The 27,099-nt window shown below is 47.0% G+C and overlaps 3 long non-coding RNA genes across 4 annotated transcripts; 2 read left to right on the top strand and 1 right to left on the bottom strand.

Moving 5' to 3' along the window:
- The first annotated feature begins 27 nt into the window (after nt 1-27).
- Nucleotides 28-3,458, top strand: LOC310888665. The gene is made up of 3 exons (XR_014576046.1): nt 28-339; nt 429-719; nt 2,083-3,458. It is a non-coding gene; the product is annotated as an uncharacterized lncRNA (long non-coding RNA).
- On the bottom strand, nt 1,932-27,055 carry LOC310888663. 2 transcript variants are annotated; one of them, XR_014576036.1, is made up of 6 exons: nt 26,753-27,055; nt 22,021-26,669; nt 13,239-19,263; nt 10,905-11,038; nt 6,091-9,976; nt 1,932-2,648 (listed from the first exon to the last, which is right to left on the bottom strand). It is a non-coding gene; the product is annotated as an uncharacterized lncRNA (long non-coding RNA). The 2 variants fall into 2 exon arrangements; XR_014576037.1 differs by having other exon boundaries at nt 6,162-9,976; nt 22,021-27,038.
- LOC310888666 lies at nt 15,706-20,482 on the top strand. The gene is made up of 2 exons (XR_014576047.1): nt 15,706-15,843; nt 16,262-20,482. It is a non-coding gene; the product is annotated as an uncharacterized lncRNA (long non-coding RNA).
- Nucleotides 27,056-27,099: the final 44 nt, after the last annotated feature.

Raw genomic sequence — 27,099 nt, 5'->3', positions numbered from 1 at the left:
CGGCGCTGCTTCCCTGCGGGAAGGCGACCCTGAGGCTGCCCCTGTGCTGCCTTTTTATTTATTTATTTATTTTTTTTAAAGAAGGCGCGGGTGTTCTTGGTCCTCTCTCGTCAAGTCTGTCTGCGAGAAAAAACTCAAATAATTTTCTTGACACGCGATCTTCTCTGAGGCTATTTTATTCGCGGTTGCAGTGGCGGGCGTCCTGCCGATCAGGAGCGCATTGCAGTAAGCACAGCATCAACTTTTATTCCCTGTTCCCCGACGCCCGATCCCCTCCCCTGTGTCCTCACTGGCCGAGTACTGCAGGTTCACAAGCTACTCGACGCTCCTCTATACCATGTATGTACAATTTTACTTCTTTTTCAACCCTTTAATTGCTCCCTTCTTATTTTCTTCTTTTTTTTTTTTTCCCCTTTCTTATGTTTCAGGAACCTGTGATCTTTGTTTTACCGTTCCCACGCTGCTCAACCTGTTTTTCCTCAAGCTTCTGCCTTATTTCAAAACAGTGAGGCCGCCTACTGTCCGCTTACCCACGTAGCGTTTCTCCTTATTATGACTGCACAACTACCTTGGAATACAGCTCTTCACGTACCGCGCTCTTGAGTTTCTCCAGCGTTAAGGCGCAATAGTCTTCTTCGGATGTCACGGGGGATGGGAGGCGTACAACGCCATTATTTTTACAATACCAACAAATAGTTGTTTGAACCAATTCTGTTCAGGTAACCACAAAGTTAGTTTCTCCCAAACGTTTCTAAATGCCCAGGAACTGTCATCTTGAGCTACTCTATGTAGGATCTTTCCCCCCCACGCCCCCCCAGTATACTTTTTTTTCCTCCCAAATATCAGTCAAATTCGTCCCATTTGATCTACATATATACAGCAACTAGCATTAATTACAGTGCACGCTCCTCCTTATGAGGTTATTAATGAATCTAATACTATTCGATTCTATAGTCCTATTTTTGCAAACTTATCAAACTTATTTTCTAGTTCTTCAGTTATAGCGGAGATATTTACAATAGCTTTTTCTAATTCACCCACCCCTCACCAAGGTAAAAAACACCTTGCAAAGCTGTGAAATACTAGAGAATTTTACTAGAGAATTGTCTGGAGTCCGCTTAATCCTGCGTGTGGTCTCAAGGGGGCTTTGGCTTTGTGGGTCTTCAATAATAGTCACGTTTGGAATTATTGCCTCCAGGGTGCAAGCTCCCTTCCATCCCAGGGGCAACACCTTCCTGGCTTTATTGCCACGTAGCCAGTACCACCTCTCGCCATTTGGGACAGGCCATCCAGTTGCAGGATTCTCACGTTGCATCTGGCACGCGCTATGTATATTAGCGCTCCTGTAGCTACCATATTTGGTGCAGCGTGGATTATTCCCTGCGTGGATAGTTCCACACCCAGGGTCAGTACTATCGCCCCCTGAGTTTCTATCAATGTTGTTTAAAAGGCACCTTCGATAACACGGTATATTGTAGCCAGGATTACGTGTAGGGAGCTCAACTTCAAAATTTATTCTTTCCCAGGACTGAGTATGATCTGTCATTTTTAGAAATCTAGAGTATCCAGACACAGTTGCTGCTGGAAACAGCAATCAGGGACAAGGCCTTTTCAGTCTTTCTAGGCATCTGGGTGCAAATCCAACAATTATTTCAAGATAGAACTCGAGAGATGTTCTGGATTCATTGGAAATGCTGATTTTTCCCTCTATCCTACCAGTAATCCATTCAGAATAGGTATTACTAAGATCAACTTAAAATACAATATTTCTCTCTCTATATATATACACACCCCTATAATAATTAAGAAATACTAATTAAGCAAAACAATAAAAATCACAAACTAATAAGGATTCTTCTCGTAGGGATTAAATACCCCTGCCCCCCTTCTCCCACTTCCAGGGGGTGTTCCCTGTAAACACTCCAATTCTGTGTAATTCAATCCCTTTTACTCATTAATTCAGTAAGAATTCTTCTGAGGAGAAGTTAAACGTTTACAATGGATAGTTTTAACAGTTTGAACCTTAAAAGTCTTTGTTAATGCAGTCTCTCAGGTATCAAGTTAACTGATGCTTTTACCCAGGTATGAGTCCACCCTTTCTCAGCTGTTCTTCCTGCCATCTCAGTAGTCAGGAGCACTTGGAACAGTCCTTCCCACTCAGGTTGCAGCTTCGAATCTCTGCATGTTCGCGTCACAACACAATCTCCTGCTCGGAATGGATGGATCAGGACTTCCAAGGCCTCCAACCTTACATGCTATCGCACTAGGGGAACTCGGTGTGCTGACTCGGAGGAACGGGACGGAGCGTAAAGCGGAGTGGAGACACCATGGATAGGCTCTGCGACCAGATGGGGACCCGATGCTCTTGTGTGCACCGAGACCGATAAGCTGCACGTTTACTACCCTGAGCCAACGACCTGTCTTTTTTTTGACAAAATGTTGTACTCTAGTGAACTTTTGCTCGTTATATCATCACTATAATACCAAAACACACCTCCATCCCAAAAGCTCTGTGCCTCCAAGGGGCGACCACCCCTCACTGAGGGCGTGCTCTGAGTTTCTCAGACCCCTTACCTTTAAACGAAAGCGAGAAAACTTTACACCAATCATAACCAAGGTATGCCTGACTAGAGTCACTCAAGCCCCACCTAAAGGAGAGAAAATAAATGTAAACTGTCTGAAGTGAAAGGGGATGTTAGGGAGGATACCATCACGAAGGATACCTTTCTGACTTCTGGGATCAGTCGACGGGCTGAGCCTCTCTTCCCCCTGCCACCCTCCGCACTGGGACTCTGTGGGGTAACATTTGAACACTGCCCTTCATTGCATTGTTCCCAGCCGTGACAGTTCTCATTGAACGTGACTAGACCAAGGGCGTGCTACATTACTTAGGTGAATCCGTGACCATGATAGGTCAGTACCCTGAATCCGACCACAACTGTAACAGTTACTCAGCTATGCCCCTTAATGCGACAGTATTTCATAGGGAAAAACATTAAGCCTAAGATTTCCCATGCCTAAGGCCTTGGGGGGCAGGCAGAGGAGGAACCCGAGACTCTAGAAACGCTGTACTCTAGGGAACTTTTGCTCATTCTAGCTTAGAAATAGCTAAGCTGTTTGGGATGACATTTTCTGGCAGGGAAAGGTAGTGGTAAGCTTGAAGCAGAAATGGACTGTGAAAACACTTCAACCAACCGATACAAGTTTTGCAACTGAAGATGACACTCTGTAATGAGAGGAACTAGGAAACCCTGAAACTCCCCACCCTCTCAGGCTTCCCTATATAAGTACCCTGGTACCTCGCACTAAGCTTGGGTTTCTTTTTTGTTTGTTTGTTTGGTAGGGTGGAATTCTCCATCCACACCAGATTTCACCTATGCCTGTCAAAAGCAAGTTTGTCTGTGTGCCTGACCTGAGCTCTTGCACAAAAATTCAGCTACGTATGTTTGGAAATCAAACTCTCTTTCGTTTTCTGGACTTTGCTATAGCTAGTTAAATATATTACCTTCTTGTTTGGCTAGTGTACTATAAAGTATTCATTTTCTAAGCAAACCATGTGCCATAGGGCTCCTGGCAAACGTCAAATAACTGATAATCACTAGTATCTCCAGTACAATCGGTTAATTTAGTCATGGGAAAATCTGACTGACTGCCACATCAGCTGACATAAGCCAGCACGTGGAAGCACCCACAAGTAACATGCAAGAAGCCTGCCTGCTGGTCCCTTACACACAAACTTCCACCTCCCTTTCCACCAGACACCAAAAAGCGCCTTCCCTGCCCTCCTTCTGAATGCTGTTTTTTCAAGCTGTTGCTGCGACCAGAACCACTCCGGGGGCTCCGCAGATCCTTTGAAAATGCCCAGCTTTGTGTGGCAGCGGACTGGGGAGCAGCCTGAATCCCAGGTTTCGGATTCTGGTTCATCTCTGGTGAGATGATGGTTACTACGCATGCTCGCTGGCAGTATGGATGTCACGCGAGGTGTTGAGGGGGGGCATTCGCACCAGCCCTGTCATTCAGTTACAGAAGGCACAATTCCCCTCAGATTTCAGCCTGGCCTTTCACTGCCTAAAGTCAAAGAGCAGCACCACCGAGAACGACAGAGCCACACCAACAGTTATTGCATTGTGGTGGTTTTACAGTGCTGGGCAGCTAAACTTCACTACAACCTCCTTCTCACTCCTCCTCTTCAAAAGAGAAAGGGGAGGGAGAAGAAAGTATGCTGAAAAGAAAAAAAAAAAAAAGAAAAGCTCATGGGTTAAGGATAATTTAATTAAAGGGGGGGAAATATTAAAAAACAAACAAAACCAACAAAAACCAAAACCAAACCAAACAAACAAAAGGCAAAGGCTGCGCAGAAGCACAGAGGGAAGAAAGAAATTACTCTCTACTTCCCATCAGCAAGTGGTGTTCGGCCAAATCCCGGGAAGCAGGGCCTCTACACACAGCAGTTGTTTGGGACCACAGCTATCTTCAAAACGAGAGCCACCACCCTCCTCCTCCTTTCCCACCTTTTATTGCCGAGTGTGACACCATATGGTACGGAATATCCCTTTGGTTGGTTTAGGTCTAGGCTGGTTGGTTTGGTTGGTTTAGGCTGCCCTGGTAATGTCCCCTCCCCACTTCTTACCCACCGCAAGTTTGCTGGATTTGGGGGGTTTGGAGAGAGTCTTGGTGCTATGCCAGCTACATCAATCGACAAAACACTGGTGCGATACCAGTGCTGTTCTAGCTACAAGCGCAGAGCACAGCACTGTATGGGCTGCTGCAGGGAAAGTTAACTCCATCCCAGCCAGACGCAGTACATGCAGAGAAAGATTTTCAGGAAAGAATTTCCCTTCACAACACAGTTCCCTCTGCTTTTCTTTGCATGTTGAGGGTGTTTTGGAAAAGTGTTTCTCCCCACGGCACCAGGGGAATTCCCAGAGTTTCCCTCCTGTTCCATAGCAGAGCCCTGCATGTAAATGCTGGGCAACCTATGGAGAGTGCCTGAGAAAAGCGGACGGGGGCATCACTTCGCTCCACCCTTCCTTCTCGTCATTTACATATTTTTCTTGTGGTCACCTCCTAAAGACTGACTAGTTTTTGGGAGAATGGACTGTGTAAGTTTACACATGTGGACAATATCTGTAAAATAAAATACACGGTAGGTAAGAAACGGGCTGTTACAAAGGTTGTTTTTAGAGAAAGCACCACACGAAACAAGGATGCGGTGGGTATCTTTGAATGACTTTCACAAGTCCTGGCACCACCTCACAGGAGCGAGAAGGAAAAAAAAACAGTGACGGCGGCCGGGCGGGGGCTGCACGAGCAGCAGGCGGAGGCAGGGCACGGGGAGCCCTGGGGGCCGCGGGGCACAGCAGCGAGGGCCCGGCGCTCACCGCCGCTGCCGCCCTGCCGCCGGCAGGGTCCCGCGGGTCGGGCGCTTCTCGCTCGGTCTCCGCCGCCCGCTTTCCCCCTCTGCACCCAGCCGCTCGGCTGCCACCCGCCTGCGGGCGGAGCCCGGCGCCTCGCGCACCCGCTCTCACCGCGCGAGGCTCCGCCGACGCCCGGCGGCTCCAGCGCTCCGGGCGGCACCTCCGCCGCCGCCCTCGGGCCCCGCAGCGCCGAGCGCCGCCCGGGGCCCCTCCTCCGCACCGAGCCGCGCAGGGCGCAGAGCGCACAGCCCGCCCCGCGGCCCCCGAGGACACCGAGGGCCGCGACAAGGCCTCCCCGCGGCGCTCCCTGCCCCGGGCGGAGCGGGCCCGGCGCCCTCGGCCTGCCTCCGCAGGGCAGCCGCCGGCCGCAGCGACCGCCCGGCGTCCCCAGGCCGGCAGAGCGCCCCCTCCCGCCGCGGCCCCGGCCCGGCCCGGCCCCGCCCGCAGCGGGCGGATCGCGGCGCGGACGCTGCCCCGGGCCGGGCGGGGGCGGGGCGCCAGGGGCGGCTCCTCGCCGCCCCCGCCCGGCCCCGGGGCCCGCCCGACGGCACCGCGCATGCGCCGGCGGGGCGGGTGGGCGGAACCCTCCTCGGCGTCGGCGGCGTGACGTCACCGCGCGGCCCCGCCCGGCCCGCGCCGCCGCCGCCCAGGGCCCTGTCGCGAGCTCCCGTACCCGCGGGCCCGGAGCTGCCGGGGGACGAGCAGCCGCTCCCCGAGCCGCCGGGGCCCGGAGCTCACCCGCACCCGAGGGAGCCGGTGGCGCTGCGCAGCTCCGGGCGTGCCGCGCCCTTCCCGAGCGCCGCGCGCGGCTCCTGCTCGGCTGCGCGGCCGGGTCCGGTCCCGCAGCGCCACCGCTGCGCCCCCGAGCGGTGAGCCCGGGCGACGCCTTCCGCGCGCAGCCTTTTGCTGCCCGTTTCCTGTGTCGGCGTTGCTGCGGTTCCCCGATGCGGGTCTTCAAAACCGACGTGCATCGAGTGGCTGCCCCGTGGCTCGCGGGTTTTCTGTGACGTGCCCGCCGGTGCCGTCAGGAGAAGGGTGGCTTCCGCTCGCTGCCTTCGGTAGCTCTCGCTATTTCACACACAGACACGTAAACTAGGCCCGAGGGAAGGCAAGCGCTCCCCGGCAAAGTACTGCATCGATCTCCTGCGGTCGCTCAGCCTAGTGGTTCTGGGCCGTTGCGTTGTTCACCAGTAGGTGACGGGAATTTTCAACCTGCTGTTGCCACGACCACCTTATTGTTAGCGATGCAGGGGCCAGGCAGAACACCCGCGTATGCATGTTGCTGGCTCTGTGCAGAACGCAGCTGAGCTGCCTACAAGAAGCAGGTCTTTGTACCCTAGCTTAGCCCCACGAAGAATCTTTTCCCGTTCTTTCATCTACCTTTAGTTCCCACAGGCCTTCATTATGAAGATTTCAATTGATTGCTGCTAACATACACTTGAATCCAAATGTTTGTGCTATTCATAGTGAAACGCTCATTCAGCTAAATGCTTGTCTGTGTCAGGGCTCTTTTGATCAAACTGAATGAAAGACTTGACCAGATGTTCTGCATAGCCCCAGGTCACATGAAGGAATTCACCAGTGCAGGGACGCCGTGCAGTAATAAAATCTCTCTGAATTATGCAGCATAGGTGATGTCTGGGGTTCCAGCAGACAAAAGGAAAGTTTTTGCCAGGGCAGGACTTTATCTGTCTTTAGAAACCGTTCAAGGGCATCCTTCCAGGTGGAAGGCAGACAGAGGTAGCTACGTGTACCTAAGACGATTCTTGAGATCCAGAGAGCAAAGTGCAGGCTGTGCACTGACACATTACTCACTCATTCTGAACATCTGAGTTTGTTCTCTTTCCTAAGAAGGACGTTTGGCAGTGCATTTAGCTCCCATTACCCACCTCGGTGACGGGATATCTCAGTGATAGGAGCCCCAGTACCCTGACAGCTTTGCTGTCCCTGCAGCTCCTTGCTCCCTCCCTACAGGGTGCAGCCAGCCCCCTCCACTCCCTGCCACCTCTATCCAGAGGCTGGGGAGGACAGGGAACACAGGGAACAGAGCTGTAGAGAGCAGCTGGGCCTGTGTGCGCCCACAGGCAGAACTGCCTGTTGTCCCCTCAGAATGCCTGGCTTTGTCAGACCAGGTGGCGTTTTCTGTGCTCTTATGCTATGGGACAGAGATCTTCCACCTCAGACTCTTTGCTATGCCTGAGCAATGCATGATCCTAGAGCCTGCTGATATTACACTTTTTTTTTTTTTCCAGTATAATGCAGAAAGAGGTTCTGCTTGCTCACGTTTCTGCCCTGTGGTTGCAGATTTCTCTTGATTTTCCTTGTACTGTTCTTCCAGTACCAGGGCTTTGTCAGCCACCTTCCTGGCTTTGTCAGCCTCCCCTGTTACAGGCCACTTTTCCAGCTAGCTGTAAAAGTCACCTTTCAGTGCTGTGACACCTTTCTTGCGATTCCCTTACAGCTCTCGAAGTCTCATTAGAACAAAAGGGGGCACTCACACACCGCAGTCTCGTCTGCATGGGCCATGTTGGTTTAACGCTCTCGCTGCCTGGAGTGCAAGAGCTCTGACCAGCAATCATTCGTCACTGTGTAGTTAATTCTCCAGTTTGAAACTGACTGCCTCTGTTAAGAATCCTTCTTCATAAATGGATGGTAAAGACATGCTCTTCAGGTGCATGTGCTTACTTAAAGTTGCTCTGCACTGTCTCCTACTCAAGGAGAGGCTAGAATTTCCATCAGTGGCAAAGATCCTTTCGTCTTAGCCACTCAATGGCTTTAAACTAAAAGAGGGTAGGCTTAGATTAGATATAAGGAGGAAACTGAGGCACTGGGACAGGTTGCCCAGAGAAGCTGTGGATGCCCCATCCCTGGAAGTGTTCAAGGCCAGGCTGGATGGAGCTTTGAGCAACCTGATTTAGTGTGAGGTATCCCTGCCCATGGCGGAGGGTTTGGAATTAGATCTTTAAAGTCCCTTCCAACCCAAACCGTTGTATGATTCAGTGGTCATGCGATCTCATCGCATCCTTCTCTGCTTCCTCCTGCTCAACAGTGCTAGTACATGGACAGGTTGCACAGTGCAATGAATTGCATCAGGGAACTTCAAATTAACCTGTCAAAGAAGGGGGAAACAGCTATTTTTAACCTCAGTTCCTTCACCTAACTCATTACGTGGCCTCACAAGCAGTTTACCAGCGCAAAGGTGTTAAGGTCTTTAACAGCGCGCAGCAGCTGTCAGGGAGTACATGGCTGCTGCCTAACACAGCATGTCTGTGCCATGAAGCACAGCCTCAAGGTGCCTGCTGTGGACCAGCAAGATCAGAGCCAGGCCAGCCCAGCTCTTTGTGCAGCACAAGCTTCCCTGGAGACCTCCGTGCCTGGCCCATTGCCTCAGAGCTCTGCTGGCCTTTTACTCCATGTACACCTTCCCCTCGCCAATCTCCTTGTGCCTGCCCTGTATACCCAGATTCTATTGTTGCTTTTTGTTCCATACTTGCTGAGGCATGAAAATGTATGTCAACTGCCACTTCAGTCGATCCTCATAGTGTTTTTTGGTTGTGATTCTTGCTGCTCATACATCCACTTAAGCCTTCTGCCTGAGCATAGGCACGTGTCAGATTCCATCTGTGTGTCCTACAGTGTCTTCAGGCTGTGGCTTGGGATCAGCACTCAGACTGAGCCTGGTTTTTCACTGAGCCACATGCAGATTTACTGGGTTCACCACATACGACTTGCTCATTCGTTGAAAGGGCTCCTTAGCCGCTCTCCATGTCTGATAGTCCCTGGACCAGATGGAGCAGAGGCTGAGCTCTGTAGGTGACTCCTACAATCGCGGTATCCGGCAGCAAGGACACCTGCCCTGGAGAGAAGACTCCTGGCTCCTGGTCTCTGTTCCTAGTACCTTTTTTTTTTTTTTTTTTTTTCATGCAAGCATGAAATACAAAGACAGCAGAGACCAAATGCACCTCCAGCTCCCAGCACAAGGGTCCTGTCTGCCTTCTCTGGCTCTTTTTCTGCAAAATGCCCTGCTTCAAAAGGAAAGAAGTGGATGGCAAGAACCATTCCTTACCCTTTCTCCTAAAAGGGCATGGTGTGATAATTTGAAATGTGCATGCTTCCTGTAGATGAGGAGATAATTGGACTGGTTATCTTGCTTCTTGAGCACGTACTTCAGACTAACATGGACCTGGGGGAGAAAGCTGTTGGACGGCAGGAGAAGCCTAAATTTGGCAGTGTACGTTACACTGAGAAAAATCCCTGGACTGAAGCCTTCACATGGCTTAGAGAAATACTTATTATCCAACCTGTGCTAAATGGCCTCGTGGCAGAAAGCAGTTCCTGGTGCTGTTTTGTCTGGAGCACAGACGTAGCCGACACAACTTCTGAACCAGAAGGCCAAACAAGCTGGTCCCAAAGTGCTGCAAAGGGTGGGAGACAGCAGAAGGGATCTTTTGCATGGCACTGCAAGGGTCACACCTGTCAGTCCCCTTCTCTTTCCTCAGCCACCTCAACAGCCTTCTCGGCCACATCTTCACACAAGGTGGTAACTGAACATACGCACTCTGTGGGGAAAGGTAACCTGATTACTCCTACAATAATTTTATGTAATTATATTGAATTATTTAAATAATACAAAACCAACAATATAATAATCGTACAGTATTTTGTACAAATATAATGTATAATATGGAATAAATATATCAAATATTTATAATATGTAGAACACAAACTATGATAGGTTTATAACTGATGGCACTATAAAACCTTCTCATAACAAATCACCATATAATATTTAATGCTCAAATTGAAAATACAGTAATTTTCCTTGTTAAGGAAATTACTTCATATGGAAAACCTTTCACTATGCAGGTGGGTGCAGGTGGAACAGGGGACAAGGGAGAGCTCCCCTACATTTCGCAGTATTCAAAACTTGAAGGCCTTGGACAAGTAGACAAGGCTGTGAGCAAGCTGATGCACCTGCACCTGCTCTGAGCCCTCCAGAGGCTCTGTCCCCATGGATGTGACTCTCTGATTTTTGACCTCTGGGAGCACTGCAGCCACACAATAAATTACAACACACACATGCCAGGCAGACTAGAGGTTGCTCAAGTCTTCTGACATGCCCATTTTTTTGAGTGCATCTCTGTTATTTTGTGACATGAGTTGGAAAAATGAAAGGAGAAAGAAGAGAGAGAATTAAAGATCAAGGATCAGATGTTAAATCCTGCTCGTTCACTTGCTGGTATGAAAACAGTTTGTAAGTGTGCATTCACGATTAACAGCAGACATACTTTATATCACTGTACTCTGCATGCAGTCTTTTAACAGATTCTGATCGTGCCTGTAAGTGAATCAAAAAACTGCAGTGGGAATTACTCATATCTATAAAAATATGAATGAAATTACTGTCATAATTTAGGCCTTAAAGCCGAGGAGCAGTTAAAACCAGACTGAAATTTTATACCAAATCATAACTCTAAAATATCTCACCCTAAAGATGCTTCTCTTGCATGCTTCCTGGTATGGCTTCAAAGGGCAAGCCCAGTATTGTGGAAACATCAGTACTCCCAAAGACCAAAAACCGGAAGACTTCTGTTTGCTTAAGGATTCCGCTACATTCCTCCCTGAGGCAAAACAAACCAGTAATCCTCATTGTTACAGAAACATAGCACTTCACATCTGTTTATCAGTATATAAACATTAAATGATTAATAAAAAATTAACGCCAAAATGCTTTATTTGAAATCTACTGAAGTTAATGGTAGTCCTCAGTACCCTGGGATCCAGCTTCTCGTAACCCAGAACAGCAGAGTTTTCTATTAGCGTTATCACACTTTTGCCTGTAGAAATGACCCCTTCGGCACAAGGTGGAAAGGCATGGGGAAGGCAAGCTTCTTTGCAACAACATGGGGTACGGATGCCCATGAAGATCCAGGACAGCCCCTGCCCGGCCACCACCTTCATGGAGAGTTTCCGTACAAACCCACAGCCTCAAATGTCAGTACAGAAAATCATTGCTGTGAAAATACATTCATTTTTTTTCCACACACCACAGAAGAGAAGTGTTCAATATCCCTCTTCTTCTTTTTTTTTTTTTTGCATTCAGTTCTGTTTTAGGTGAAATTGTACCCACCTCTGAAAAATGCTATGAGACTGGTGCCTGGAAAGTATTACACAAGTATGGAGGAAAGAAAAAGTGTGGTCATGTGTGGCTGGGGTGATTTCTTCTTGACAATATTAAGAACTGAGGAGCTCTTGCAAACGAAAGGTTCTATCCTGCCGCCCATACATAAACAGGTCTCCAGCTAGGCTTTGCATGACTGTGACATATGGGATGAGACCCTGCGTTAGCAGGAGGAACCAAGTGATGAGGTCAGTACAGGATAATGGGAAAAACCGAACTCTGCTACAACTAAATGTCACGTTGATAAACGCAACTTCACTGTTTTTTATAAACAAAATTAAACTTAATTTGCTTCACAGTAGCTAAGGTGCCGTTAATTCAAAACCCACAGAATAACTCATTGGACACAGTTAATAGTCAGCAGACCACATAGGCCAGGCTTTGAAAGCGTTTAATATTCACTGAAGTGCTGCTTGTATCCAATTATAACTCACTACTTGCCATCTTAATAATTTAAATCTGTCCACTCTTTAGAGAGGAAAAAAAAAAGCACTAATCAAAGACATGAATGCACCTTTTGCTTTTGACAGCATTAAATTAAAACTAAATGGTAGATCTTGAATGAGTTACTCTGCAAGAATAAAGGCATTAATGAGGTAATTTCATTATAGAGGCTCATCCAAGCCTATGTGAAAACAAGGGAAGTAAATGGAGAGGAAAGCCACGGAGGAAATTAGGGTTCCTTCCACACTAATTAATGTTTTGGGGCATTTAGTACAGGCACCAAATTAACTGCTCCAAAGAACTCAATTGAAAAAAAAATACATTGTTGCCCTGCCATGTAATTAGAAGACAGTACAAGTAGAACACTTAATGAGTATAAAGCCAGCCTTTAACTTATTCTGCCCAGCTTCTGAAAACATGTCATTGTGGAGGCCTAAGTTTAAGGAAGCACCAGGCATACAATATAGGATTGTTTAGGTCCTTCTGTTCGGTGAGCTGTAAACAGGTAGCCCTGAATGAGAGACTCTGGGACTCCTGGGAGGCCCGGCTTCCCAGAAAAAAAAAAAAAAAAAAAAAAAAAAGTCTTAAATGCATCCAGAGGAGAGAAAAAAAAAAGGTGAATAGGCCCGGCACAGCTCGCCCAGTGAATGCTCACTGCTGTCTTAAGAGATTACATGATGTTGTGCCACCCCCTCTCATTGAGTTATCTTTACACTGCTTTTGTCTCCTCTAATTGGAGCTGATGAGGTGCTAATTGGTTGCTTTTCTAAAAAGCAGCGCTTAAGCACTGGCAAACAGAGTAAGACAGCGTGAGTGGAGTTAATGAGGGCTTAGCACCCCCCACCCCAAACCCAAGCAACCCCTCCGCCTCGTATGAGCACACGAACGCACAGGCAGGCGGGCCTTCCCGCTGCCACCCCCGCACCCTGAGGGGACGTGACTGAGTGTGGGGGCAGCTCCGCGCTGGCCTGGGCCTCGGCAGGCAGGGGCGGTGCCGGGCACGCAGCCGCGCACCGCTCACCCCGGCCCTGCGGCGCCCTGCCCGGGCACGCCGGCGGCTGGCTGCGGGCTCGGCCCCTCGCCGCTCAGCGCAGCGCCGCCGCCCGCTGCCACGGGGCACGGCCGGGCTGCGGCGGGTGCCGGGTGCCCGGCGGGGCCGGGCCGAGCCGCGGGGACCGCGCAGAGATGGTTCTTACCCGCCGACAGAGGCTGCGGAGGGGCGGCTTACACCTCACGCAGACAAACGCAGGCGAGGCGGGTGCGTTCGTCCCCCGCCGCTTTGCCGGCCACGTGCGAGCCGCGGCCGCCGCCAAGGGAGAGGCCGGCATCGCCTGGGCTCGGCGGCGGGGCCGGGCGCGGCACAGGCGAGGCCGAGGTGGCAGCACCGCGTGCCGGCGGTGCCCCGGTGGGCCGGGCCCCGAAACCGCGGGAGGTTGCTGCTTCGAAGTACCCCGCTGTCCTCGTAAAGCGAGGCGCGAGCAGCTGTGGCACGCTCGACTGCAAGCGCCCCTTTAGAAGGACGGGTGCCCTTGCTTGGGGGCGAGCGTGCTGCCGTTCTCCTTGCTTCGGCTTTTGGCGTTTTGCACACTTAAACTTTGGCCTTTTGCTACTTAAAATAGGGTATGCAATTAACAACTCGGACGTCATTTTCAGTAACAACTCAAACATGGAAATACCCTAAATATTTTGAACCCCATGAAAGAAAGAAAAAGACCCTTTTTTCAAAATGCTTTGCATGTTTTTATTTTTTTTACTTTTTTTTGGCCAGTTTTATGCAAAGTATTTTGATTAGCGTACATAGTGTTAAACCTCTTGCAAGTGGCTGCATGGTTAACTACAACTGCATCTGGAGCTCCTAGATCCCATTTTTGCCATATCCATACACATTTCCTAAAAAAGGCTTTGAGTGATGCTGAGTAGCCTGCATCTTACACCTATTTTGTAGGTGGGCTGATATTGCCTCCGGCATTTCTACACCAATTCTGGAATTCCCTGTTACTGAAAGTATTCCGAGTCCTAGCGAGAATGTACAAAAAGCAGCTGGTCTATTGCTGATGTTGCCTGGCAACAGGCAAAAATAATCCTGCAAGTTATTTGAACGGGACGCTGCAAACATCACTGCTGAAAACAATCTGCCATTTCTGAATCTGTTTATATATAGTCTACACAGACATGTTGCATGATCTTTCAGTAGCTGCAAGGTTGTATTTTTCACATGTACGTCATATGTATGGGCTCCGGAGAGAAGTTGGCCAATGATGACAAGTTTGTCCCCTCTGTCACAGGCTCATTACCACCATCCAGTTCTCCAAATCATTCAAAACTTCTTGGCTGAACAGTTTCATATTGGGAAAAAAAAAAAAAAAAGAGGACGAAGCAGATAAAACTATAAAACATACAAGAAGATGATGCATCTTTTGTTAAGACAACTCAGATGGTCTATTCATGCTGAGGAGAAATTAACAGTCAAGGCTCCCTCTTTCATCACTTTTATCCTTTTTTTTTCTTCCCCCAGCAGTTGGAAAAACCAATTAGTTTGCAAACAGCCAGTTACATGGGGAGGTGTTTATGCCTGGTAATTTGTCCCCCTATTCACATCCTAAATAGGATTCTGTTCAATCTTATGCACGGGCACTTGCTTTTCTTTTGGTTGTCATGAAAACGAGGGATTTCTTGCTGGCTGGTAGAAAGAAACTTTCTAGTGGACAAAGTTACAATTAAGTCCTCTAAACGTGTTCCTAGAGCCATCCACCTATTAAAGCTCAGCGGAGTTCTTTGCTCTCAAAAGCCCCAAACGATGCAGAACTAAAAAAAAACCACCTTGGTTCCCTTTAAGGCTAATTGAGCAAATATATTTTCTTCCCCCTGCCCCTAATTTATGCACTTAAAAATCTTCATGTGTTTTCCACAGCAGGTATGATTGTGCCTGCAGAGATCTACACTCTCACCACTGCTGCCTGCTGTGTTCTCTCAGAATGCTTGCAGGAGGTAGTCCCTTGGGTTTCCTGTGTTTCCCATGGGATTAATAGTTTCTGGTTTACCCCAAACCAGTATGACATGAGTTGTAAAATCACATGCTGTGCATGCCAAGATGTAATCCTTAAACATATCTTACCCTCTTTCCATTTCCTCCTCCAGTTTACTTTTTGCCTGGCTGCAAGGTGCTTCCCAGGCCCCCTCCCTTCCTAATGAGCACGTGCACCATTTAAATAGGAATGACCTTAATTCTCTGAAGGTGAAGATGATCCTGGTCCTAAGGAACAAAGAGGCAAGAGAGCCGAGGTCTCTACCCAGCTCCTCGTGTTCCCAGTCCTGCTGGATGGTGGCGTTATTGCTCTGGCTGTGCCTCATCAGCTGCAGCTTGGGGGCACATGCAGCACTACTACACCTAATGAGGGAGATGAAGGTGTCTTAAACCACCTCCCCTTGTTGGTAGGTTTGAGTCTGGAAGCCTTATCTTTTCCTGCAGAAGTGGTAAACAGTTTAATGGTTGCAAAGTGCATGGAGCAGATGTCACACGGCAAAGGCGGTATCACACCAGTAATTAGCGTCACACCTGTTGTTTCTGCTGGGGCTGGTTCCTTGGTGTACCTTCAGGCCAGCTCGCAGGCGAACCTGAGCCAGTGGCTCCTACCACCAGTGGACAACAAATCTGTCATCTCTGACCTGAGAGGGGATTTGTCAGCTGTCCCTCTGTATCCTCGGTACGGTGGCACAGCATCTCACGTGGAAAAGCCACTTGCCTGCCGCTGCTGCTGTTGGTAATGTCCCTAGGGAAAGCAAGTAGCACAGGAGAGGCAGGTGAGTGAAACTTCCCTGCCTTTCCTCATCCTTCTTTCTGCTGCTCTGTACAATAAAGTCTGAAAATGTCTCTTCCTGAATATTGGTCGCTTTGGAAATGTCAGTTCAGCACAAACGCTCCTAGGCTAATGTTTATTAATTTATGACTAAGCATTATTTCTAAGGTTTAGTTTTGATCTGGGAATAATAATTAGCAAATGGTGTCTCCTGCCATTGTTTAAATCTGTGATGGCATCCCTAAACTGGTGGCTGAGGAGGATGTGCCTTGCCTTTACCTCATACTCATGATTTTGCTAACTAGCCTGCTATTTATTGTGGGAACTGGAGCAAATATGAACACAAAGCCTTCTGCGCAGTGAAAATCATTTGCTTCCTTTACTATGGAATACCAGCATTAACAGTATTTCCTTAACAAAAGTGCTAAAAAGAAAAGGGCTGGAATGGAACCATTGTGGAAGTCGACAGCTTGCTGAAGAGTATCTGAGAGCCATGTGGGAGCTACAAAGCCTCGCCATAACCTCGTTTGCGCATTTCTCACTACTTAAGCTGTGGAATGTCCGACTTGATCCTAGGGCTCACTTGTTACCCTTGGTAAAATTTTGGCTGGTACATCTGCTAGATCAGATGCTGAATTGAGACCTGCCAGGAATCAGGTTAAGCTAAAAGCTTTCCTTGGACCTCAGTGGCGCTGGGATTCTGATCCTGCCTAAATACACTAATATGACTAATACGAAGATAGGTACAAGAATTACTTTGCAGCCTGAACTTTGTTAAGTCAGGCAGGATATTTTTATTTGTTCCACATCAAGATAAATTCATGCCAGTGAACTTCCAAGCAATTTTTGGCACAGCTGAACCTTTGCCTGAGCTCACTCAGAAGTCACCTGCAACACCATACCATGCACCACAACAAGGTGTGGAAGACAACTTGCAGCCAAGAGAAGAGCCACAGAACATTTTCTGCAACAAAATGGCATCATAATAATGTTTGAACAAGGATACTTTATTTTAGAAACTCTGATGTTAGTCCAGGCCAGGGGAACCAAAGATGTAGCACGATAAATAAAATAATAAAATAACCAATGTTCTCTGTACCTATCTCAGTCTGTACAGTGTTTTTACGTGCAAACAAATTATTACTAACAACACTGCTGAAGTCCTTTAACTGTCCTGGTAATACCACTTGAGGAATTAGATACTATTGTGACTTTTTTTTTAGCCTGGAACCGTGAAATACGAAGAATAAAGCAGAGCAAGGATTATCACAGGAAGCAGATAGAAAGGAAGGAATTCTCAGAGATGATCTGTCCTGCATAGTGCCAAGCAGACACTGCAGCACAGACACTTTTCGCAATAAAGCTTGTGCAGAGATGCTATGCCTTGTCAGCACTCTCTCCAGGTACTCTGCAGTTGTAACAAATACAAAATTTCCGGTTTAAAACCAACACTCGTTTAAAGCCACTATTCTTTTTAACAGTTACTTGTCGACACAGAAGGTAAATTTTTTTTTTTTTTTAAAAAAAGAACCACTTTAATGTTTGCTGGGCTGTGGTGTGCTCCCCTTCATCTAATCTTTACTGATGTAAGAAGTGTGCCTTTACTGACAGCTGTGTTTTCCAGATCTCTCCTCCTTGCAGTGCTCTCCTTTGGTCAGTTTTCTGTGAGCAGCAGTATACGTAACGCTCACTGGAGACTTGCTGGGGCCAGTGGCTGCCACAAACATGACAGGTTCTCAGCTCACCTTCATCACAGTCTTCTTTTTATGGCAAGTTCTAATGTATATGTTTGAGAGAGTGGAGTGTCTCAATTCCCGCAGTGCCAGCAGCGGTGGTCTAATGCTAAACAAAGGCTGCACATGAAAATAGCAGAGAAAAGGTGAAATAAAAATTGTCCTCATTTATATATCCACAACGGAGACGCATTTACAAAAAGCATGGTATAAAGTTAGATGTACCTGCATTCCAGATCCAAGAATGGGCCCAACTGTTAAAATGGATAGTATGACAATGTCATCTGATTTTAGCAAAAAGTAGAGAATGTTTATTTGTTTTGAAGAGAGCTTTGAAAAAAACCTGCGTGGTTCTTTCCCTCACAGATCACAGGAGATAGCTAAGGTACAAATGAATTGAGAAAGCATTTCATATCCAATAGGTCATCAAATAGGTACTCTTTGTACCCTATAATATTTCAGTAATGCTGCTTTATAGCACAATAATTGGATTTCCTAATGTTTCTTACATTAAGCAATGTTAACAGAAAATGTTATCTTATTTGCTTGTTACAAAGCCTCTTCCACTGGAAAGCCTGTATATTTTCATAGAAATAAAAGCTAGTGAGAACAAGGAATTTCTGAAGTCAGGGGAGTTGATTTTAAATTGGATAGAAATCTGAAAGTTCCTCCAGAGCGAGAAAGAAAAACGTTGTTTTCCTGGTTTCAAAGCTAAAAATAAAAGGTATGTGTCCGAACGAGCTGCTTGGATGTTTTAGCCATGCCTGTGGAGTTAACCCACCGTGCTTGCCCCGACAGATCTAGGAGATTGTCTCCGAGAGCCTGCAGCCCTGGGACGGGGAGTCATGCCCCGAGCTGGGGTGCCCCGTGCCCTGCCGCCCGTGGGCACGGCCCGCAGCCAGCCAGAGGCTGACGTCGGGCTCGGAGGCCAAGCGTTAGCGGCGGCAGCTTGCGCAGACACCGGCCGCCTCACGCGGAGCGAAAGCTGTGGATGATGACCGAAGAAATTTCAGCTTACAAAGACACGGGGTCTGTCAAGCGTCACTGTCGTGGACTTCTCTCTACCTCACTCGGCAGAACGCTCCCACTGGCTGCAGCCTTTGTCCTGGAGTTTTTGGCGATGACCAGCTTTGTGGGCGTTTGTTTCCAGCACTGGCTCACCAGGTGGAAACGCAGCGCGGGCTTCAGTGACGGCCTGACCCCGGTGCCAGCAGCTCTCTGCCGGGGTTGCCGTGGAGACAAAGCTTCCTGTGCGTAATCCAAGCTTATCCAGCTCCTTATCCTACATGTGACCCTTAATTACTTGCTAAATTAGAATGGTTTTCTGAAAATCACAAGGGGAGGTTAATATGTTCTTCCAGAGCTGGTCAAGCTAAGATGACACCAAATTCACAGGGAATTCAAATTACATGATCCCTGAAGGCGTCTCTTTGAGAAGGAAGATGAACTTTCCCAATGGGAGGCAGTGTGCCATGATAATGCTTCTGTCACTCACTTTCCTTGCCCTGCTTGTCTAGCTACAGCTTAATCCGGTAGGAACAATGTAGTAAGTAAATATCAGGTTGATTAATTATGGTGCAAGATTCAGTAACCGCTTGTCTTCTATAATTAACATTGTAATTGAAATTAAGTAGTACGCTTCATACATGGATTCCTGGACTTGGAGGAGGAACAAGGGAGAATCCTCAAGGCTGCAACAGGGAAATTAAGGAATTAATAACAGGGGGGTCAAAATACTAATTGTCTCTTTAAAGCTACGGTACACTTTAAGATACTCTTCATGCAAAAAGAAAAATGATTTTACTACTTCTAGATGTCTTAGTAGAGACGAAACAGAGTTATCAGTAAAAATATTGCTAAAGATTTCTGACAATACACTCTTGTTTCACCAATTTGATAAATTGAAATTATAAGAAGAGGTGCACAGTGGTTTTCCTTTCCTTGGTTTCCTGTGACATGCTACTTAACAAGGAGTGAGCCTTTCACTTGCATGAGAAGCTTTATAAAGCTGTGCTAAAAATGCTGTGGCATGGTTTCAAAAAAAAGCACAGTCTGTCTCAGCATATGCCTGTCTATTGTGAAAGGTACGGTAGTTCGGGTCTGTGTACATATGCTTGCTCGCATGGATACACATAAAAATCAGTGACTAATCATTAAGATGGGAAGAGCCTAGGCAGGTAAGTGCTGCCTATAGTCTGCAGTATTTCAGACTTCTCTTTGTTTAAGACATACTTGTATCTTACACTTCAGTTACGGATACGGTCACTTCCGTTCCTGCTCAGAATTCCCAAGTACAAGACAACATACCTCAGAAGTTTGTCACTAGCACGACAAGCAATGGTTCCCCCAGCACTTTTTAGAAAGGCTTCACTGTGGCCTAATTTTTTTTTCCATTTTCTTTCCCCTGTCTCCTAGGAATGTGGTCTCTTTGGCATATCCAAAGGCTCACAGCATTTCAGGCTGAAGGACACATTCATGTGCGCTGTATAGTCACAGGGTCTTAGACTTCCCTGCTGAGACCTCTGAAAAATGTGATGGCATTTTTCTGAGAATAATGACAGAGAAACCTATGCCATCTATTGCTTGGCAGGATCCGAGACAGTTTTTTGGTTCATTATGTTTATAAGGAATTTATGATCCTGTCGATGGATCTTTGTACAAAGAAGTGTCTTACGAAGATGCATTTCTAGATGTGTGAGAGATTAGTGAGCACTATATAGTCACACTATCTTTGGCATCTCTGCTCATACTTCCAGCAATATGATCATGTTTTTCTGAGTGAGCATCAACCCACTGGTAACTGGACTGATGATGGCAAGTATTTTCTCAAATGAAAAGGCTGTCAGTCCCTGCTAATTCAAGAAGGTTTCAGTCCAGTGAACCATTTTCTGCTCTCTCTTTGCTGAACCATCACTTCCCTGTTACTGTATTTGAATTAAAATGTCATTTTCAGGACAGAAATGAAGAAATTTCTTACAATTAAGAAACATTTTCTGCTTCCTTAATAGGAAAAAAAAACAAAAAACAGTGAGCTCATGTAGTCAAAACAGCTCGAAGGGATAGTTCTCTTTCTCGACTGCTAATTTGTGTAATTTGGAAGTCTCTGGGTGTTTTGCTGTGTGTCAGGGTGGACTGCAGGGAAGCTTTCTGTGCCTGGAAAGATGACCTTTAAAGGAGTGAGTTTCCATTTTCAGATGAGGTGTGATGAGGAGTCCTCCATGCACAATTATTAAGACAGCCTAGTACCCACGATAAAATCTTTGAATGCCATCCAAATTACTGAAAGCCACCTAGTTATTTATGTGAGCGCACACACAAATATGCACGCACCCTTTCCACCTCCAGTAGAGTATTAGACTTCACACATTACATCTGCACTGAAAGACTCCTTAATAACAGGGTTTGGTGAGCCCTATGACATCTGAGGGTGGAAGGAAGCTTTCCAAGCACTTCTTCCAAAAGTTTCGATTTTCACAGAATTAGAAAGCATTTTAAGATGCTTTCTTAAGCATTTGGAAATACATAGATATATATATTTTACATACACACTGTAAAAAAGAAAGCATTTTAAGATATTTCTTAAGAAATCCACCCTTCTTTTAGTTTCTGCATTCAAAGTATAGGGAGTTACCAGGATGGAAAAAAGGATTACTGATATTCAGCAACCTGCCCCCTCCTCTCCTGTCCCCCTTAAAACACCAGGAATAAGGAAGGGAACTTCCTGGTTCTACTGCCCGTTTTGGAGAAGGATTTGTTCAGAAACATGGGCCAGATCTTCACATTCGTTACAGGAACCTCATGGCTACCATAAGAAAACAGACACACACACAAACCAGCAAATTAGAAGGGTTGAAGAGACAGAGAGAAATGGAGACCACAGGGTCTGGTGGCCAGAGGTGGGTGTGGTGCCCAGAGATAGGTCTGACACAGATTCCCCTGGGGACAAAGGAATTACCTTTCTCTGTCAGTCTAGTGGAAACACACAGGGGGACCTGCAAAATGTCGTGTCCTCTACTATCCCTTTGTGTAGGTTAAAGGAGTGGAAGAATAGAAAGGGCGAATATGCTGTCATCTAAAATTATCTTTTTAAGTGCTAGGCTGCGACAAGCTGTGATTGGTTCCTCTCAGAGCAAAACCAACTGGGGAATGAACGTATCTGAATAAGAGATCACTTCTAAAAATGCTGATTCTGTTGTACCATTAGATTGACATCTCTGCTAGGAATGAAGATAATCAATATGAAAAAAAAAAACAAAACAACAACAAAAAAACCGGATATCCTAAACACTTGAGATTGTGTCCAGCTGCTCTTGAGCTATTTCATCTCCACCCCTGGTTTATTTCGTTGGTTTATATCCTTTTGATCTCTGTCTTGAAACTTGAAAAGAAAACAGTTGTACAATAACGCTTTATAGTCTATGGCATATTCCATTTCAGGTAAAAGATACATAAGTACAGTTCAGCCTGGGTTCAGTTCAGTCTGGAAAAGCTTTTCAATTCCCTGTGACAAAACAGCAGAATAGTTCAGAAAAGAAGAATAACAAAGCAAGCAGAGTGCTTGAGGGATCTAACGATGGAGGCAGCAAGATCCTTTACTTACCCCAGTCTGGCAATTAACTCACGTACAAACAGTTTTACGGGTTTCACGGTGACCAAGAGACTGCAGCAATGTGGTCTCCCGGAGTGCAGGGTATGGCAGGTAAGCTCTGGGGAATCTGGCTGTGGTGCTTCAACCCACAGGCTTGTCACAGCGATTCTCCAGCTCTTCCGGGATCACCACTGCCTCAGCAGGGAATGGCAAGGGCTGTGTACTGGCACATCAGCTGTTCCTGTTCTTAGCTCAGCATATAATTTCAAATGTGGCTTTATCAGCAGTTTCCACAAAGAAATTTATCTGAGGCTTGAGTACGCCCTGCTTGTGGTCACCTCCTCTAGCACCCTTTTAACATCTTCACCAGAGCGATCTTGCTCAGCAGGCTGGGGCATTTACTTTGTTTCAAGGGTGATGATGGAATATTTCTGTTGTCTAAAACATGCAGCTAGGATTCACTGTTGTTTTCAGTTCAAGTCAACAGCAAAAATTCCACTGATTTTAGTGGAAGCATCATCTGATCCATGGTAATTTTTTATGTTGTTGCTGAGTATTGGTGTTGGAAAGATGTTGGGAGCTATCCATCCAAAAGCAAGTAGGTTAATCCTGCAATTAATTTTAAGAACTACATTTTGCCAGCTTTTAGTCGGAACTCTTTTCTTCTGACCTTTAAGGAATCAGCTAGCGATCTAACATCCGTGAGGAAGGATGTGCAAGCCACAAACTGCAAGAGCACTATCCTGTTTAATCTAGGAATAGAATGTAAATTGTTATTATTTACATGGTAGAGAGGAAAAATCATCTCCCCTGAGCTGCTAGTGACACTCTTCCTAATGCAGCCCACGCTGCTGTTGGACTTTTTTGCTGTGAGGGTGCTATTGCTGTTCTATGTCAAACTTGTCCACCAGGACCCCGAAGTCCTCCTCTGCAGGGCTGCTTTCCACCAGGTCGCTCCCCAGCCTCTCCCGGTACATGGGACTGTTCCACCCCAGGTGAAGGACTTTGCATTTCAATTTGCTGAACTTTATGAGATTCCAGCAGGCCCATTTCAGCAGCCTGCTCAGGTCCCGTGGGAAACAGACCCACTGTCACAACTCAGGCCTAGGAAAGAGATAGGCTTGGTTTCTTCCTTCTTCTAGGTGGAATAGCACTAAGAACGTTAAAGCAAGTGTGTGTGTGCGTAAGTAGTGAAACAGTGGTTGTTCACGATACTCCATATTCTGAACACAGTCTTAGCTGGGCAAAGCTGTGTTGCCTCTTTGACTGTGTAATGCCTAGGGGTTTGTTTCTGTTCTTGGACTGTACAGATGAAAACTTCAAATCAGGAGAAAAGCCTGAAAAGGCCACGAGAATAATGTTTATAGAAAAATGCAGTCTGTGATGTTCCTTTTCCACAAAACTGCAAATCTTTGGAGGAATCATGTTCTGCCTTTGCACAGCCATGCATAAAAAGCTTGTTGAGATCCCTGGTCTATCATTTCCAGTCATTACCGTAGGCACTGACAGAGAATAAGTGAAATGTGCATGCTTTCCTTACAAAGTCTTCGAATATGTTCACCTCCAAATTAAAATTCCCTTTTGGAAAGGTGGTATGTGACTAAAGCATTGCTGTTGGAGTGTCCTTGGCTGCTCTGAAGTGAGCTGAGTGCTCATCTCATGGATAAAACAAATTCCTTTTCTGTTTCATCAAATGCAGATGATGTTGAAAAGTATACTCCTGACCACAGCTTGAGACTGAAACAAGCAGGAAACTCTGCAGAGGAAGAAATAGGTGATGCTGCTGAAGGATGGTGAGAAAAAGAGGGGGATCAGCTATCAAGCCATTCAATGTGAGATTCGACATGTAAATGAAGGCACGGGATAGAGATGTCTACTGCAGACCTAGCTTGCGCTATTACTGATAGGAAGAAAACAGGACTCCTAAGGTACACGTTGATGTCTTTTAGGCATCCACTTAAAATGAGATTACCCTTGCCCCGAAGTGCTCGCTTCTCTATGCCGGTTATACAAGGAGCCCAGAACGGCCATAACAGATGTAAATGCCTATCCTGTAGATGCAGATGTCTAAAAAGTGAGGTTGATCTGCTATGTAACCACAGACAAGCCAATAACTAGCTACTTTAGGCTACCTTATGACCACATTCCAAAATTTTTCCTACTTTAACGACAGGCTGCACTCCTGTGCTGGGCGGGTGCCGCAGCCCCGGCCCAGGCTGCCCAGAGAGGGGCTGGGGCCAGGGGCACCCAGGGCTCCCTGCCCACCCCGACCAGTCTGTGAGTCTGATAAATATGTTGGCATCACGTCCTCAACTAAGCTACACTGGCCAACCTTCCCATATGTGTGCAATTTTAATGTGCAAAAAAAACCCTCATGCAACATTTACTGATAATTTATGCTGCTGAAGATGACGACTTACATGCATTAATGAGGGAGTCCTTTGTGCTGGTGTAAATTGTGCACAGTACTGTGCATTCTATGGAAAAACTTGGAGGGCAACACCTTTGCAGACTTGGTACAATGATAAATACGTTCACGTAAACAAAACATTATACAAAGTGCAACGTATGCTTGCAGAACTAGGTATCTTTAACAGAGATTTTCTGAGATAGAAGTTATGAGTGAGGCTGCAGTGATCTTGACAGTAGTCATCACAACTAAAGTGGACTTGAAGGAAGATTTTTCTTGCAGTTTGCTCTGCTGGGGCCTTCCCAGAATAGCAACGATGTTACCCACATGTTCAGATGAAACGGTCAAACTTCCATGGCATTAATCAAATCTTTCTGGCACGGCAGGGCTGAGAGTTTCACAGTATAAATGCAAAGTACACAAAGGGAAGGTATGATGATAAATGGTTATTCACTATTCCTTTGAATAAAATATTTTGAAGTTTGATATCCCTACAGTTTGTCACTTAGACAATGTATATGTAAAATAAGTATTTATACATGTAATCTCTAAGCTCATTTGGTCTACACATGTTCATACAGTTTGATTACTTCATTTTCTTCTTCAACCGAGGGAGATGAGTGGCTGAAGTGAGAGTTATGTAGAGGAGTTTTCAGTACAGAGTGAATGTACAAGCTAAGTGGAGTTTTGACAGTATGGCAATCAAGAATTAAACATATGGTGACCTGGGAAATCCTGTTCCCTGACTACGGACTGCTGTGAAATAGTCTGGAGTTTCACATGCTGTGTGACAATTATGAAACAACTCTGAATTATCATATAAAACAAAGGGACACAATCGGTCAAATGACAGATGAATTGACAGCAAGAATGATGTATGCAAGAGTAACTGCATAACGTTCTATTTTACCTACTAATACACTGAAACAATTTTATATAATGTCATGAAGTTTTGCAGTACAGTGTCTGTTCTGCAAATCATGTATTGGTCTGTGCTTGTGCCTCTAAGTAGTAGAATTTCAGACATGCTTATGTATGTGGGTAGGTAAGAGATTTGTTTCAAGGCTAGTGCTTTTGGTTTTTATTCTTTCAGCACGGTTCAATTATTTTTTGGCATGACAAATTCCAAGATTACTGCCAAATGTATGATGTAGACAGGACAGGGCTTCATGCTGTTCTATTCAAATCTCTGACGCATATGCCATTTTATCCTCCCAAAGTAATTGTAGCATATCGTATTGCCAGTGTGTTCCACATTTCTATTAGGAAAATCACTTTCTAGATCTTTACAGAAGAGAGAAACAGATAAGTTTCCAGTCTAGTTAGCTGCCAGGAAGAAACTCGCGATTCCCTGAATATCCCCCACATCTGTACTCCAAAACCCCCCACCCAAATATATTCTTATTTAGAGATATTTTAGAATATAGTTGGATACTACACAAAACCAAAAATCGAGTGCTTCTTCCTCTGTATTGACAATTAACTAATCAAGAATACAAAATATGCTTCTTTAAGTTCTTCTGAAGTTCATCTTAGAGATATTTTGCTGGCATACAACCTGATCAGTGTATTTGCTTTGTGTAATTGAGGAAGCTCACATACCTTTCCCAGTTAAGGTGTCAGGTTTTACTTTATCTATGCTGAAGTATATATGCTATCGAAAACCAGAAACAACAAACAAACAAAAAACAACAAAACAAACCGAACTTAACCTCTCCCGGACGACTCCAAGATCATCTCCTTTACGAGGCTCTGAACCCGCTTGCTTACTGTTAAGTTGCTCGTACTCCCAGGTGTGGACTAGTGGACTAGAAAGGAGCTCGGAAACGAGTGGATACGAAAAAGCCAGAACGAGACACGAGGGCGGAAAGGCCCTACACAACCGAACGAGCACATGAAAGCCCTCCCCCCGCTGCTTACTGTCTCCGGGAAAGAGGCGTGCGAGCGACGGTACCGGAGGCGGCTTCCGCGCGCAGCCGGGCCCTGCCGGCCGCCTGAGGCGGGGGCGCGGGGCCGCCCAGTGCCCAGCAGTCGCCGCATCCTCAGCTCGGCGGCTCCGCCCGGCCGGGCGGCCTGCGGCTCCCTCGCGGCGGGGGCTCCTGCCGTGAGAGAAACCCTGTCAATGTTGCGTTTGTTTTCCGCGGGGTTCGCGACCGGCCTAAAACGCGCTGACGGAGCCTACGTAAGCGGGGCCCCTGCTGAGGCGGCATCGGCGAGGGACGGAGCGCCTTTCTCCCCTCAGCCGCTTAACGGGACGCCGGGCAAACGGCCGCGCCGCAACCGCGAGAATGGCTCGGCCCCGCCCGCGGCCAGGAGCACGCCGCCGGCCGGCCAGCCGGAACCTGGCGAGGCCCCCCGCGGCCCGGCCCCACAGGCGCCCTGAGGGGACGGCAAATGCCCGGTCAGCGCTCCCACGGGAGGGCCGCGCACCCGCCGGACTGGGCAGCGGCGGCGGCCCCGACGGCTGTACGGCGAGGCCCCGCCCCGCCCCGCCCCGCCCCGCCCCGCCGGGCCCGGCCCCGCGCTCGG

Source organism: Anser anser (assembly GCF_964211835.1).
Source record: "Anser anser genome assembly, chromosome: W".
Lineage (NCBI taxonomy): Eukaryota > Metazoa > Chordata > Aves > Anseriformes > Anatidae > Anser > Anser anser.
The sequence above is the reverse complement of the archived record's forward strand: the minus strand, read 5'-3'. Positions and strand labels throughout refer to the sequence as shown.